The sequence below is a fragment of the Jaculus jaculus genome, chromosome 10 (assembly GCF_020740685.1).
Source record: "Jaculus jaculus isolate mJacJac1 chromosome 10, mJacJac1.mat.Y.cur, whole genome shotgun sequence".
In the NCBI taxonomy this organism is placed as follows: domain Eukaryota; kingdom Metazoa; phylum Chordata; class Mammalia; order Rodentia; family Dipodidae; genus Jaculus; species Jaculus jaculus.
Genome location: NC_059111.1, coordinates 77484287 through 77498161, shown reverse-complemented (window position 1 = coordinate 77498161; position 13875 = coordinate 77484287). Strand labels below are relative to the sequence as shown.

General features: G+C 36.3%; 1 protein-coding gene across 7 annotated transcripts in view; it reads right to left on the bottom strand.

Moving 5' to 3' along the window:
- Nucleotides 1–13875, bottom strand: part of St7 (suppression of tumorigenicity 7) — a 312701-nt gene that overhangs the window by 217189 nt on the left and 81637 nt on the right. The window lies entirely within an intron of this gene.

Sequence of the window (13875 nt, the reverse complement as noted above, 5' to 3'; positions counted from 1 at the left end):
TCTTCATACTAGTTACTGTGGCTGAGAGGCATTTCCCTTACGAAAAATTAAAACTCTAAAAAAGAGAAAAACTATCAATAATCAAGTTGCTTTGAAGAGAGACAATCTGAGAACTATGAAATTGTCTCAGTTAAAATTTCTGAGTGTTTTACTTTATGCAAATTAGGCAGAGAAAAAAATTTGAATTTGCAGATGAGTTGCTTTAAAACTCTACACTACTCTCCAAAGTACTAAAAATAGAAAGTGTTGTTTCCATTCATTTGAGATTGTCTACTGTCAAAAGAAATCAATTCGCAACATCAGGAAACAAAGACAAGACAGTATATACTCTGCGTCTCTGAATTACTGTTCCATTCTGACACTACACAGCTGGCATTATGTGGACTTCAACTCCTCCCTCAACAAGAGAAGCTGGAAAAGGTCAACGAACATTAAAAACAAATGGACGACAGTCCGAGTCAGGTGTGTGGTGGATGACTTCCCAGCAGAGGAAGACAGCTTCTCAAGGCCCTGGTACTCCATGTCTTTGAAAACAAAAGTCAAAATAAATAAATAAATAGAATGGCCGGCCCATGGAATCCAATGTAAACTCTGATCTTTACTTTGTGAAAGCTAGAAGGGAGACGGCATGTTACAACACCACAGTAAAAGGTTTCATCATACTAGAAAAGGTAGCAATGCTACTGGATGTCCCCTTTGTACACCCAAATAGAATCAACTCTGATGTATACTACTATTAATCCTTAAAGGAACAAACTAAAAAGTAAACATTAGTGTCTAGTCCCCCCTTATATAGTGATAACTCTATCCATGTTGATTGAAAATCAAGAAACTTATTTGTCAGAGGAAAAAGGTACCACTTAATCATCTAAGTTGTGAGAAAACACTGCAAATTTATGTCTTGATCAAACTATTACAGTATTTTTAAAAATAACTGCAAAAATGTATGACTTTAAGAAAATCTAACAATCAAAATATAAGCATATAATAGCCAGAAGTTATTTGTAAGAAAGATTATGCTTAAAGAAAAAGCTTGAGATAAGTTTGAATGATGTTATCAAATATATTAATTCTATTCATACTCTCAGACACATTGTTGTAAAACCTTGGAATGAAAGTAAGTACAGTAATGGGGAGACATAGCATAAAACCTGGACCCCCTGAAGGTCTGTACATAAAATAACTCTCTTTATACTCCCCAAACACATCACAGACTTTTATGTAGCCAACTATTAAGTGGACGAATTACATAGTTTGACAGACAAAATAAACTCCAGGCCTAGGGGAAATGCAATGCAATTTAACGGTTAAGACAATAACATAAATGGATGACATGATAAGAATAAGTAACATTCATTGAAACTTTTATGACAATTACAACTCAAGAACAACACTGAGACATAATATTACTTGCATCCTTATTTTATAGAGGAAGCAACTAAGAAGTAAATTAAATCTACCAAAGGTCATGTAACTAACAGAATAAGAATTTCAGCACAGAAAAATCTGACACCAGAGCACATAAAGTAGGATCTATGCTTCCTCCTTATGAAATATAGCAGGGGGCTGGAGAGATGGCTTAGCGGTTAAGCGCTTGCCTGTGAAGCCTAAGGACCCCGGTTCGAGGCTCGGTTCCCCAGGTCCCACGTTAGCCAGATGCACAAGGGGGCGCACGCATCTGGAGTTCGTTTGCAGAGGCTGGAAGCCCTGGCGCACTCATTCTCTCTCCCCCTCTGTCTTTCTCCCTGTGTCTGTCGCTCTCAAATAAATAAATAAATAAAAATTTTTTTAAAAAATATAGCAGGGTATTGAAAAAATGCAGGATTATTTTTTATAGGAGCAGTGACTTGCAGCAGGGCAGGGAGATGATACTGGAAAAGATAAAACTCCTCATCCTGTGTGGAAAAGGGGCATTTATCATGATGGTGATGGGACAAGATTTTAAAAGGGGGTTGAGAACAGCACTAGCAGAACCAGGGAAGTTTATAAGTAACTAGTTCCTGACAGAAACGTCACATCACAGTGGTTATGACTTGAATTCCTGGAAATAGAGGACAATCCAAAGACAAGACCTTACATGAAAAAAGACCTTGGTGTGTGTGTTTGGGGCGGGGGGAATAAGTTCTGTTTGGTGGCAGCAGTTTGCACACAGAGAAGTAACTGGGTGCTAGGCCAAATGGTAAAGTCCACCATACTGTGGCTAGCAAAACTGAATATTTTAGCATTTTCTTGAATGTTAATTGTATATCAAAAGAAGAGGGCTAGAAAGATGACTCAATGGTTAAGATACTTGCCTGCAAAGTCTAAGGACCAGGGTTTGATTCCCCAGTACCCACATAAAGCCAGATGCACAAAGTGACTCATGCATCAGGAGTTTGCAGTGGCCCTGACACATTCTCTCTCTCTCTCATTCTTGCTCTTGCTCCTTCTTTCAAATAAATAAAAGAAGAAAAGAAGGGAAAGAAGTAAACTTCTAACACATTGTGAAGGTGAAATCTCCTTTTTCTTTTTTCTTAAGCCCAACAAACTGCCCCCCCCCTTTTTTTAATGTGAGAGAATAAGAGCAAGAGTGAGAGAGAGAGAGAGAGAGAGAGAGAGAGAGAGGGAGAGAGAATGCAAATTGGCATGCCAGGGCCTCCAGCCACTGTAACTGAACTCCAGACACATGCACCACCTTGTGCGCATGTGCAACCTTGCATGCTTGAGTCACCTTGTGTATCTAGCTTATGTAGAACCTGGAGAGTCAAACATGGGTCCTTAGGCTTCATAGGCAGATACCTTAACCACTAAGCCATATCTCCAGCCTAGAAATCTCCTTTTTCAAGTTATGTCAAACCTTTACAAGTGCAAATAAATCCTCTAAATTCAAATTAATGAAGTTTTAATATTAGCACCACTTTTTATATTTTACATATATAGTTACATGTATATAGTGGGTGATGTAAATTACTTCAATCTTAAGTATAACAGTGGGATTGCAAGTCTATCTACTCTTAAAAATTTTACAACTGATTTGTCCATTGATGAACAAAAGTAAATGTTAAATGAAGGGACAAATATTCCATGCTCATGAACTACAATACTTTATACTATTGAAATGCTAACTTTCCCCAAATTTTTCTGTGCACTCTCAATGCCAATCCTAGAAGGCTTTTGTGTAAAAACAGGGAAAGCATTTTAAAATATATAGGGTAGGATGGATAATTATGGCCCAGAAGTCTCTAAAAAGGACAGGTAGATAGTACTTATACTACCTGATTTCAAAAATGATCATAAAGTTATAACAATTCATGAATGATGGTTGTCCTAAGAATTAAAAACACAGATGTCAGAAATAAACAGTTGAATTTTTAAAATATAAAATTGTCAATTCAATGAAGAAAAGATATTCTTTAAAAAATGGTACTGGAATAACTGAATATTCATGTAGCAAAAAATGAACATACACCATTAATTTAAATTCTATATAAGTTTACTCACAATGGATCACTCTACAAATAGAAGCAAAACATTTGGCAGAAAATATAAGAGAAAATCTTCATAACCTTGGATAGGCACGTTTTCTTTTACCCTTGGGCACTAGAAATTGATACCTGGAGCTTCATTAAAAATTTTAAGTTATCCTTAAGAAAATAAAACAAAAAGCTACTTACTATGTCAAAATACATGAGGAACTCTAAGAACTCAGTAAAAATAAGCCGGTTTTTTAAACAGAGAAATCATTTAGATGCATACTCCATCATAGGAGATGCATAAATGACCAATGAGTGTGTGAAAAGCTGCTCAACATAAGAGTGAGAAAAATGCAAATTGAAATCACAGTATACCACTACACACCCACTAAATGGCATAAATTAAAGACTGACAATAGCAAATATTGGCAAGAGTGTGAAAAATTGAACTCCCATGCACTGTTGTAAAAAAACATTATAACTGCTTTGGAAAATGGTTTGGCAGTTTCTCAAAAACAGCATTTCTAGTTACACAATGGTTGAGAAGACATGAAAACATAGTACCTGGGGATGTATGTCAGTGGTAGAGCAGTTGCAGGCATGCATGAAACACTAGTTCAAATCCAGCACCAAAAAGTAATACATATAAAATCATTGCTGAGCTGGGCGTGGTGGTGCACGCCCTAAATCCCAGCACTCAGGAGGCAGAAGTAGGATTGCCATGAGTTCGAGGCCACCTTGAGACTCCATAGTGAATTCCAGGTCAACCTGGGCTAGAGTAAGACCTTATCTTGAAAAAAAAAAAATCATTGCTAAGAGATGAAAATATATATCCACACCAAGAATTATGCATGAATGCTTATATGGTAACCTTATTTTTAAGAACCCAGGGCAAGACTCAATTCAGCAGTGACAAAAAGATGAACCAATTCAATTCATTTCTGTTATCCAATAATAAAAAAGACCTTTCAATAGCTACAACATAGCTGAAAATGTATTCCTAAAAAAAAGAAGTATACCTAGTATAGTTCCACTTATATGAAATTTTAGATGTGGAAATTGCCTGAAAGAGTCTTAAAAGAACTTTATGAAATGATGGAAACATCTGTCGTGATAACAATGGTTAAATGTATATAGATATGTATGTGCATATATATGTATGTCAAAATTCATCAAACTTTATATTGAAAGTGAATGTGCTAAGTCATATGTAAGTGGATGAATAGTTAATAATGTAACCAATTATTGAAAACATGCTTATCTGTCAACATTTACCAATATTTTGAGCTTAATTGTTAAAAATATGTAAATAGATGTCTTTGTTTTGCTTTTTTAGTTATTAAAAGTAAAATCACATATTAATGATAAGAATTGGAAAACTAATATCTATAGACTAAAGTCTGAATGTCATGTGGTTTCCCTTAAGCTATTTTTTTTTTCACATTTTAAATGATTGGGGAAAAAGCGAAAGGCAACAAAAGAACAATATTTTCATATATAAAAATTATATGAAATCCAAATTTCAGTGTTTATAAATAAAGTTTTATTAAAAGCAGCCACTCTCGTTTGGTGTTGCACTACAATGACAGAGTTGAAAGTATGCTAGTCTAAAACATCCACTTCCTGCCACATTATATGATTTGTTTGCAGATCCCTGATTTAGAGAACACTATCAGTGCCACTGAATTTGGAAGATACTGTGGCAAACAGAATTTTCCAATCATGACCACTGTGATATTTTCCATATTACATGATTTTCTGCATCGGGACCTTACCACTCCCTCACCACAAAAATGGCTCTGGTCTTCTTCTCTTCTCTTTGAATTTAGCTTATCATAGTGACTTACATGATCAATACAATATAGTGGAAATGATTTCTGACACTTTAGAGGCCAAATCATAAAAAACCTTACAGCTTTTACCTAGGCTTCTCTTGAAATGTTCAGTCATGGGATATTTCTTCCATTAACCTAACATCATGCTGTAAGAGGCCTCAGCCACATGAAGAAGTTAAGTATAGGTATTTCTGTCTATAGCCCAGTAAAGCTCAAGTGATAGCCAGCTCAGATTACCCTTTTAAATGTCTGTAGCAACAATGGAAATCTGACCACAACATAAAGACCTATTATGACACCCATCAGTGGGGTCCAATCAGCCCAAAGAACAATGAAAGATAATAATGCATACTTGTGTTAAGACACTATATTTGGGGATATTTTTTTTTAAATAGCAATAGGTTAACTGAGTCACCACTATACTAAAATAAGCCTAGAAAAGTTCAGATGAGAAATTCTAGACTTCTGAGGCAAGGCCATGCTTGGATACCCATTTGTTTCCCCAAGTCTTCCTCCACCACAACTATTCTAAGAGTAATGAGTGGAAAAAGAAACACAAGTTACTGCAGTGAAGTCACTATGGTTATCTAATCCATGTACAGTAGCCTTGCTATGGTCTGAAAAGTGTTCAAAAGCCCAAATCTTATATTTTTTTAATTTGTGGAATTGCAACAAGAATAAAAAAATTCTCATTTCCATGCAATAAGTAAATTGCTAGTTTAGATCAGACATAGTAAGTCATGGTAAATTATAGTTCATCCACTAATAAATTTAAGCTCAGTAATAAAAGTCCAATGCTACCACTATTTTTGTGATACCTATACCTGCTTTGCAAGATGACAAGAATTGCTCACTGACATTTTACTGGCATGTAGCAATAATATGTGAAAAACTCCTAAGCCTAATTTTTTAAGTGAACTCAGTATTATTCCCATATAAGCCCACATATTATATTTTCAATAATACCACCTTAATCTTTAGCAGATTTAAACTGCAGAGATTATTAAAGCTTTCTGCCACATCCTGGGAATACATCTTTGAAATTGGTAGAAATTTTACTCATAAGAAACCAAGGTTACCCACAGACACTACTAAGAAATACAGTGTGGGGATGGGAAGATGGCTTAGTAGTTAAGGCGCTTGCTTGCAAAGCCAAAGGACCTAGGTTTGATACCCCTAGACCCATGCAAGCCAGATGCACAAGATGGCACATGCAGTTGGAATTCATTTGCAGTGGCTGGAGGCCCTGGCATGCCCATTCTCTCTGTCTCTGTCTCTCTCTTTCTCTCTTAAATAAATAAATGAAATACACTGTGACATGGATTGCTTACTTCACAACTAAGTGGATCTTTCCTTAATAAATTGTATTTACTTCATGTGACCATGTGACGATTATACTAACATGGAAAACATTTACACTGATCAAGTATTTTAAGTGGAAAACATTTCAACTTTTAGTGGCTTAAGCCATTTCTGCAAGAATGCTGTGACCAGGCTGGAGAGATGGCTTGGCGGTTAAGCGCTTGCCTGTGAAGCCTAAGGGCCCCAGTTCGAGGCTCAGTTCCCCAGGTCCCACGTTAGCCAGATGCACAAGGGGGCGCACGCGTCTGGAGTTCGTTTGCAGAGGCTGGAAGCCCTGGCGCGCCCATTCTCTCTCTCTCCCTCAATCTGTCCTTCTCTCTGTGTCTGTTGCTCTCAAATAAATAAATAAATAAAAATTTAAAAAAAAGAATGCTGTGACCAATTACTGATCCCTGTCATGGGAGTGAGTAGAAGTAAAAAAATACATGAAGATTTTACCAACACAATCTACTTTATCCACTTCTAGGCAGTCTCTTCCCTTCAGAAGTGTCCATTATAGAACATCTAGTTTTCTACCCAGCCTTAGAAAACTGCATTTCCACTTCTGGATACTCTTGTGCACAGATAATCTTCTCCTTTTACAGAAGTCCTGGCCCCCCTAACGTCAATCCTCTTAATGCCAAAAATGTACTCAGCTGGCCACACTTAAGAGTTGATAGTACATAGCCAAACTCTGGTAGTATATGGTAGACATGATTTGGAATCAGGCAACTGAGAACCAGAGTCTCCACATTCATTTACTCCTGGTAATAAAATTGCTGCTATTTTTATAGCATTCATAAAACTGCACTTTTGTTTTCTAATTCCTAATTATCTAAATTAATAATGTAGTATAAATACATATAATAAGTGTCTTATAACTAATGCAAAGTTTGTATTTAAAAAAACATTAACAAGTATGTTAATTAATGCCATATATTAATTAGGAAAAGTGGAAGCAAATCTATAGTCTTCAGAAAAAGAAACAAACAAAACATAACCATATAATCAATAGTCTAGTCTCCTATACAGTCAATATTGACAGTTGTATAGTATTTGAAAAAGAATTAATGATCAGTGACCATTATTAATATGTAAATTTTTCTAACTCAGAATCCATAACAGTCCTATTCATATCCTGTGTAATTCCATGAGAAGTTTCCCTATATATTAATTTTCCTTAATGGACTTCCCATAGTTTATAAGGATATGAATCTTCTCCACTGTGACAATGACAACAACAAATGAACATTCATGTAATTTTTGTTGAACAAAGTATATGCAAAACGTTAGAGAGACCAGCTGAGCGTGGTGGCACACACCTTTAATCCCAGCACTTGGGAGGCAAGATGTAGGAGGATGACTGTGAGTTTGAGGTGACACTGAGACTACTGAGTTAATTCCAAGTCAACCTGGGCTAAAGTAAGACCCTACCATAAAAAATAAAATAAATAAATAAATAAAGTTAGAGAGACCAACACTGAAGTGAAAATAAGCTATTGGATATTTTTACTTTGTTTTCATACTAGTGAAATAAATGCATAAATATCCAGGAGAGAAAATTATTCTTGTCTGGGTTCTTCTGATCTAAAAATTATAATCCCAACTATTACTAGATAATAAACTCAAAAGGGAATCTCACATCCGACCTTATACTGTCAGAGGAAAGGAAAGACTTGACAAAATTATTTATATGGGCTTTAACATCAGAGCTCCTGTGTGATCATTTTTCACCTGTAACCTGTAATTATTTTTTCCATGTTATTCATTTTGACCTCAGCAGTCTGTGATACTCTACTTATCTAAAGCCATGTAATAATAGTATTTTCCTTTTACTTCCAATGCTCTAAGTAAAGACTTGGGAGTTTTATATTACCCAGTTAAATGATTTTATTTCCACCTTAAGTGAGATTTGAAAAAACATCTAAAGTGCAATATAGCTAAATACTAGTAGTCAGATTAAAGATGTAGGAAAGGAAAATGGCTGGGGTTCCTAAATTACCTAGTTTCATATGGTAAATACTAATTAAAGGGGAAATAATATATAGTACTAAAAGTGCCGAACATACACAGTATGTTATGGTTTATATTGTCAGCTGACAAGACCTAGATCACCTGTGAGGGACTGCGTAGATTAGGTTATCCTCTGGGCTTGCCTGGGAGGGATTTTCTCGATTAGGTTAAGTAAGGTGGGATGACCTTAAGAGTTAAGCAGTCATGACATGATGGAATGTAATCTGGCACTGAAATAAACCTTCCTCCATTAAACTGATTTTTTTTTCAGTGTTAAGAATGTACCTAATATACAGTAAAAACAATAATCTCTGGCACATTATTTAATAATAATTATGTGCTTATTCTGACAAATGGTTCATATATGCACAACCATTTTTTAATCACTATTCACATTTCAACTGCTTCAGAGATTTACAGCAAAACGCCAGAATCAAGTCCAATCTCACATGTCACCAGTTATCAAAATACAAATAAAGTGTAACTTGGGCTGGAGAGATGGCTTAGCAGTTAAAGCACTTGCCTGCAAAGCCTAAGGACCCAGGTTTGATTCTCCAGTACCCACATAAGCCAGATGCAGAAAGAGGCACAAGCATCTACAGTTCATTTGCAGTGGCTAGAGACCCTGGTGTGCCCATTCTCTTTCTCTCTATACCTGCCTCTCCCCTCTCTCTCTCAAAAAATATATATGTGTGTGTGTGTGTGTGTGTGTGTGTGTGTGTGTGTGTGTGTGTATACACTTTTTTAAAAGTGAAACTCCTTGTTTTGTTACCAAAGAAATGCTTATTTAATGATAGTACCTTTATGACCTAATACTGCCAGAGCATATTCATTCAACTATATCTCACACAATTGCTCAAATTTGGGGGTAGCTACCTTGCTCTTAGTAGCATGATACCATGCTCACTATTAAATCTGAGAAGCTGTCACTGCCAACTTGGTACAATTTTCCATAGCAAGTCAATAGCTGAACTTTTGGTGCCCATTACATACAAAGCATATAGGGCATGTTCCTCCAGTCCTTCCCATCACCCTATCCAAGGTGATGTAGGCACACCATGGCCAGAGATAACTCCTGACTTTCTGACATGTCCATCCGTTACTTCCTCATCTCCACTAAATTGAGGTGAGTCGGGCTCACACTACCTACCACTTTGTTGGTACTCTGTTGTTTTCTTCCATGTCTTACAAATACTGAGATATCTTTATTAACACTATAACGAAATTTTCAGAGGAGAGGTTAGATGATACTGTTTGCCCTAGGGATACCATTTTCAGCAGGTAAGGTCTTGCTCTAATGACATAGGTGCTTTGGAAGATACATTAATGAATTACGGCACAATTCCCACCACAGCACATCAAAAAGTTCCCTTTCAACGGCACCCTTGAGAAATAGAAAAGGTTGAACATGGGAGAGGAGGACAAAGCAGCACTGTGCCTAGTCAATGCTAATTGAATAAATGTTCGTGGAATGGAAAGTGTTCCTTGGAGAATAACTAACTCTGCGAGGGAGGATATAACCAAATGACAAAAGTGCAAAACCGGTTTTGCTTACTCAACAAAAAGAAAAGATGGGGCTGGAGAGATGGTAGCAGTTAAAGGCACTTGCCTGCAAAGCTTGCTGCCCTGGGTTTGATTCCCTAATACCCATGTAAAACAAAAAGCACAACGTGGCTGGAGAGATGGCTTAGCAGTTAAGTGCTTGCCTGTGAAGCCTAAGGACCCTGATTCGAGGCTCTATTCTCCAGGACCCATGTTAGCCAGATGCACAAGGGGGCGCATGCGTCTGGAGTTCGTTTGCAGTGGCTGGAAGCCCTGGCGCGCCCATCTCTCTCTCTCTCTTTCTCTATCTGCCTCTTTCTCTCTCTCCGTCACTCTCAAATAAATAAATAAAAATGAACAAAAAAAAATTTAAAAAAAAAAAAGCACAACGTAGTACATGAATCTAGAATTGGCTTGCAGTGGAAAGAGGCTCTAGTGTGCTCTCTCTCTCTCTCCACCTCCCCATTCTCTAATTACATATTTAAAATATTGAAAGAATAAACTTTAAAAATAGAGAAAAAATGCATTTTTCTCCCTTTGCAAGTTTTCTTTATCCCACAAATGATGAAACTTTGTTTTCCTCTTAAAATACATTTTAAAGGATTTTAAAAATATTTTTAGAATTTAGCTGATTTTTTTCTCATTTTTTTGAGGTAGGGTCTCACTCAAGTTCAGGCTGACCTGAAATTCACTATGTAGTCTCAAGGTGGCCTCGAACTCTCAGAGATCCTCCCACCTCTTCCTCCCAAGTGCTGGGATTAAAGGAATGCACCACCATGCTCGGCTTTAGAATTTAGTTGATTTTTAAAAATATATACTGTGACTAAATCAAATTAAGTACCACAAATATGTATTCGATGATCACCTTCCTGAGTAAAACTTTATTAATAGTATTTTTTCTTACATCTAAATTATTCTGGTTCCATAAACTAAAATTCTGTTTCTTCAAAGCCAATAAAGAACAAATGCTCAAACTGGAGAGATGGCTTAGTGGTTAAGGCACATGTCTGTGAAACCTAAGGATCCAGGTTCAATTCTCCTGGTTCCATGTAAGCCAGATACACATGGTGGCACATGTGTCTGGAGTTTGTTTGCAGTGGCTAGAGGCCCTGCCATATCCATTCTCACTCTCTCTGAATCTCTCTCTCTCTCTCCTTGCCTCAATTGGTCTCTAATAAATAAATTTTTAAAAATAAATCTTTAAAAAATCATATGCTGGGCTGGAGAGATGGCTTAGCGGTTAAGCGCTTGCCTGTGAAGCCTAAGGACCCCAGTTCGAGGCTCAGTTCCCCAGGTCCCACGTTAGCCAGATGCACAAGGGGGCGCACACGTCTGGAGTTCGTTTGCAGAGGCTGGAAGCCCTGGCGCGCCCATTCTCTCTCTCTACCTCTATCTGTCTTTCTCTCTGTGTCTATCGCTCTCAAATAAATAAATAAAATTAAAAAAAAAATCATATGCTTTACTACCATTTTTAGGCATGGGAAATTTCAATAAAGGACAAATTCAGTATGAAACATATATGATGTGGTAACAGAATCATAGAAAATGGACTGTGGCTGATCTATACACCTATGGGAGATTCATATCCACTAACCAGAGAGATAAAACTAGGAATGTTGGAGATGGTGACTGCAAGAGTATTAGTGGGTTGGCGATATAAGAGAACTTATATGTGGAGCCCTAGGCTCAATCCCCAGTGCTACCACAAAAAAAGTAAAAATAAAATACAATGCTATCAAACATAAAGAATAAGTTATTAATTATTTTTTCACAGTTGTGTCAGAATTTAAGATTAATGAAACCAATACTTCCATGTAAATTTTTAAAGATATAATTTCCCTTTCTAAATTTTGGTTGTTGGAGGTAAGTCATTACTTAAAACAAACAATGTTAGGTCACCAAGACAAAATATGTTACAATAATAAATACAGGCCATTACATTCTTGACCACAAAGGTCTGAAACATAAAATCAACTTAATTACCCAATATTTTTAAATGAAGACATGTCTCCTTCTCGTATAGGCAAATGCAAGGAGGCAAGAAAGATAATTTAAAAGAGTCATTCGCAATATGAATCTATGGTGTCATGAGTCAGAAATGTGGTTACAGGATTAGTCTAGGAAGGAAAACAAGAGAACTTTCTGGGGAAATGGAAGAAATCTGAAGTTTGATCTCATCAGAGGTTACACAGGTATTCAAACTTGTTCAGAAAGACATGTGCAGATTTATGCATTCTAGTGTGTGCAACCACAACTTAAAAAGTAAAAACTAAAAAGCACTGCAAACAAAAATCAAAAGTAAGACTCATATACTCTCTAGTATGAGCTAGAAACAATGACTCTTTCTAGGACCTGCTACAGCATGGCAGGTAAGTTGATCAGCTAAGGATTTCTTCAGTTTAGTGAGAACAGCAAAGATGGTTTGGGAGATTCCTAAAGTAATTAGAATTTCAAATAAGAAAACTTTTCTGTATATTCTAAATATAGACAGCTTCACACCTATCAAATAATATACCGAAGGTAGATATATAGGCACAGAAACCTATACCTCAAAACAAAGAAAACACACTTGTTTAATTCTGGGGGAATGCTTAAAGGATCTCCTTACCTAAAAGATAGAAGTCCATTTTGAACTCTTACTGTCCACTAGAGTATGAATCTACCTATGGGCTCCTAGTAACAAGTAAGAAATAAAATTTAATACAGTAAAAGTATTCTCAATATTCTTCACTCAGTAAAAGCAAAAAAAAAAAAAATTGCTAAAAACCTACATGATAATGTTTCATCTTCTGAATAGTATACTATTCTGTTTAGTTATCTAGTAGCTATGGAGACTAAAAGCAAGCAACAGTTTTCAAACACACCAATAGCACATGGACGAGACTGATTATCAAAAGACATGCTTTTATGATCAAGGCTATGTAGCTACTTGATGAAACAGAGAACACACTGGAAGAGTCCCTGGTCCAAGAGGATGACCCCACAAGTCTCAACTTCCACCTTCAGCTAAACAAAGTAACAGGACTTGTTTTCATTGACACATAGTATAAATATTTCTGCCACACCTAAGCTCCTACAAAAGTAAATGTCCTAAGCTCCTATATAAACAAATATTCATTACTGAAATAAGTAACTAGGAGAAGATCTCTGCACTTATGATCTATTCTATCTCTTGGATGACAAGAATTCCAAATGCACTATTAAGTGAATTTAAAAATTCTTTTTAAATTAGTAGAAATAGTATTGTCATATGTTGAACAGACATTACATCTCACTATTATTCTGACTTGAACTTGATTAGACAATGTGGTAGTATCAAAGAAGGAAAACTTCCACAACAGAATAACAAAAATAGCCCTTTACAACAGCTAGTGAAGAAACAAAAGAACCAAGGGTTATTAGCTGTCTTGAAATACTACTATTCTGCAATTATCTTCAGCTATGCAAATAGTTACACTAACAGCTGAGACCAGAAAGTTAATGTCAAATTATAAATTCCTAAGAAATAGCTTCTCTAAAGTTCCTGCCTCTCTCTCTCCTGCACAAATAGGCCAGCAGGTTGAATCCCTAGAAATTCTTAACTGTCACTCTACATGATAAGAAATTCTGCAGAGCCTGTACAACTGCATTGGCAAGTTACATTATTTTACACCAAACAAGAAATAATTCTCAAGTAGGTTGATTATCATTGT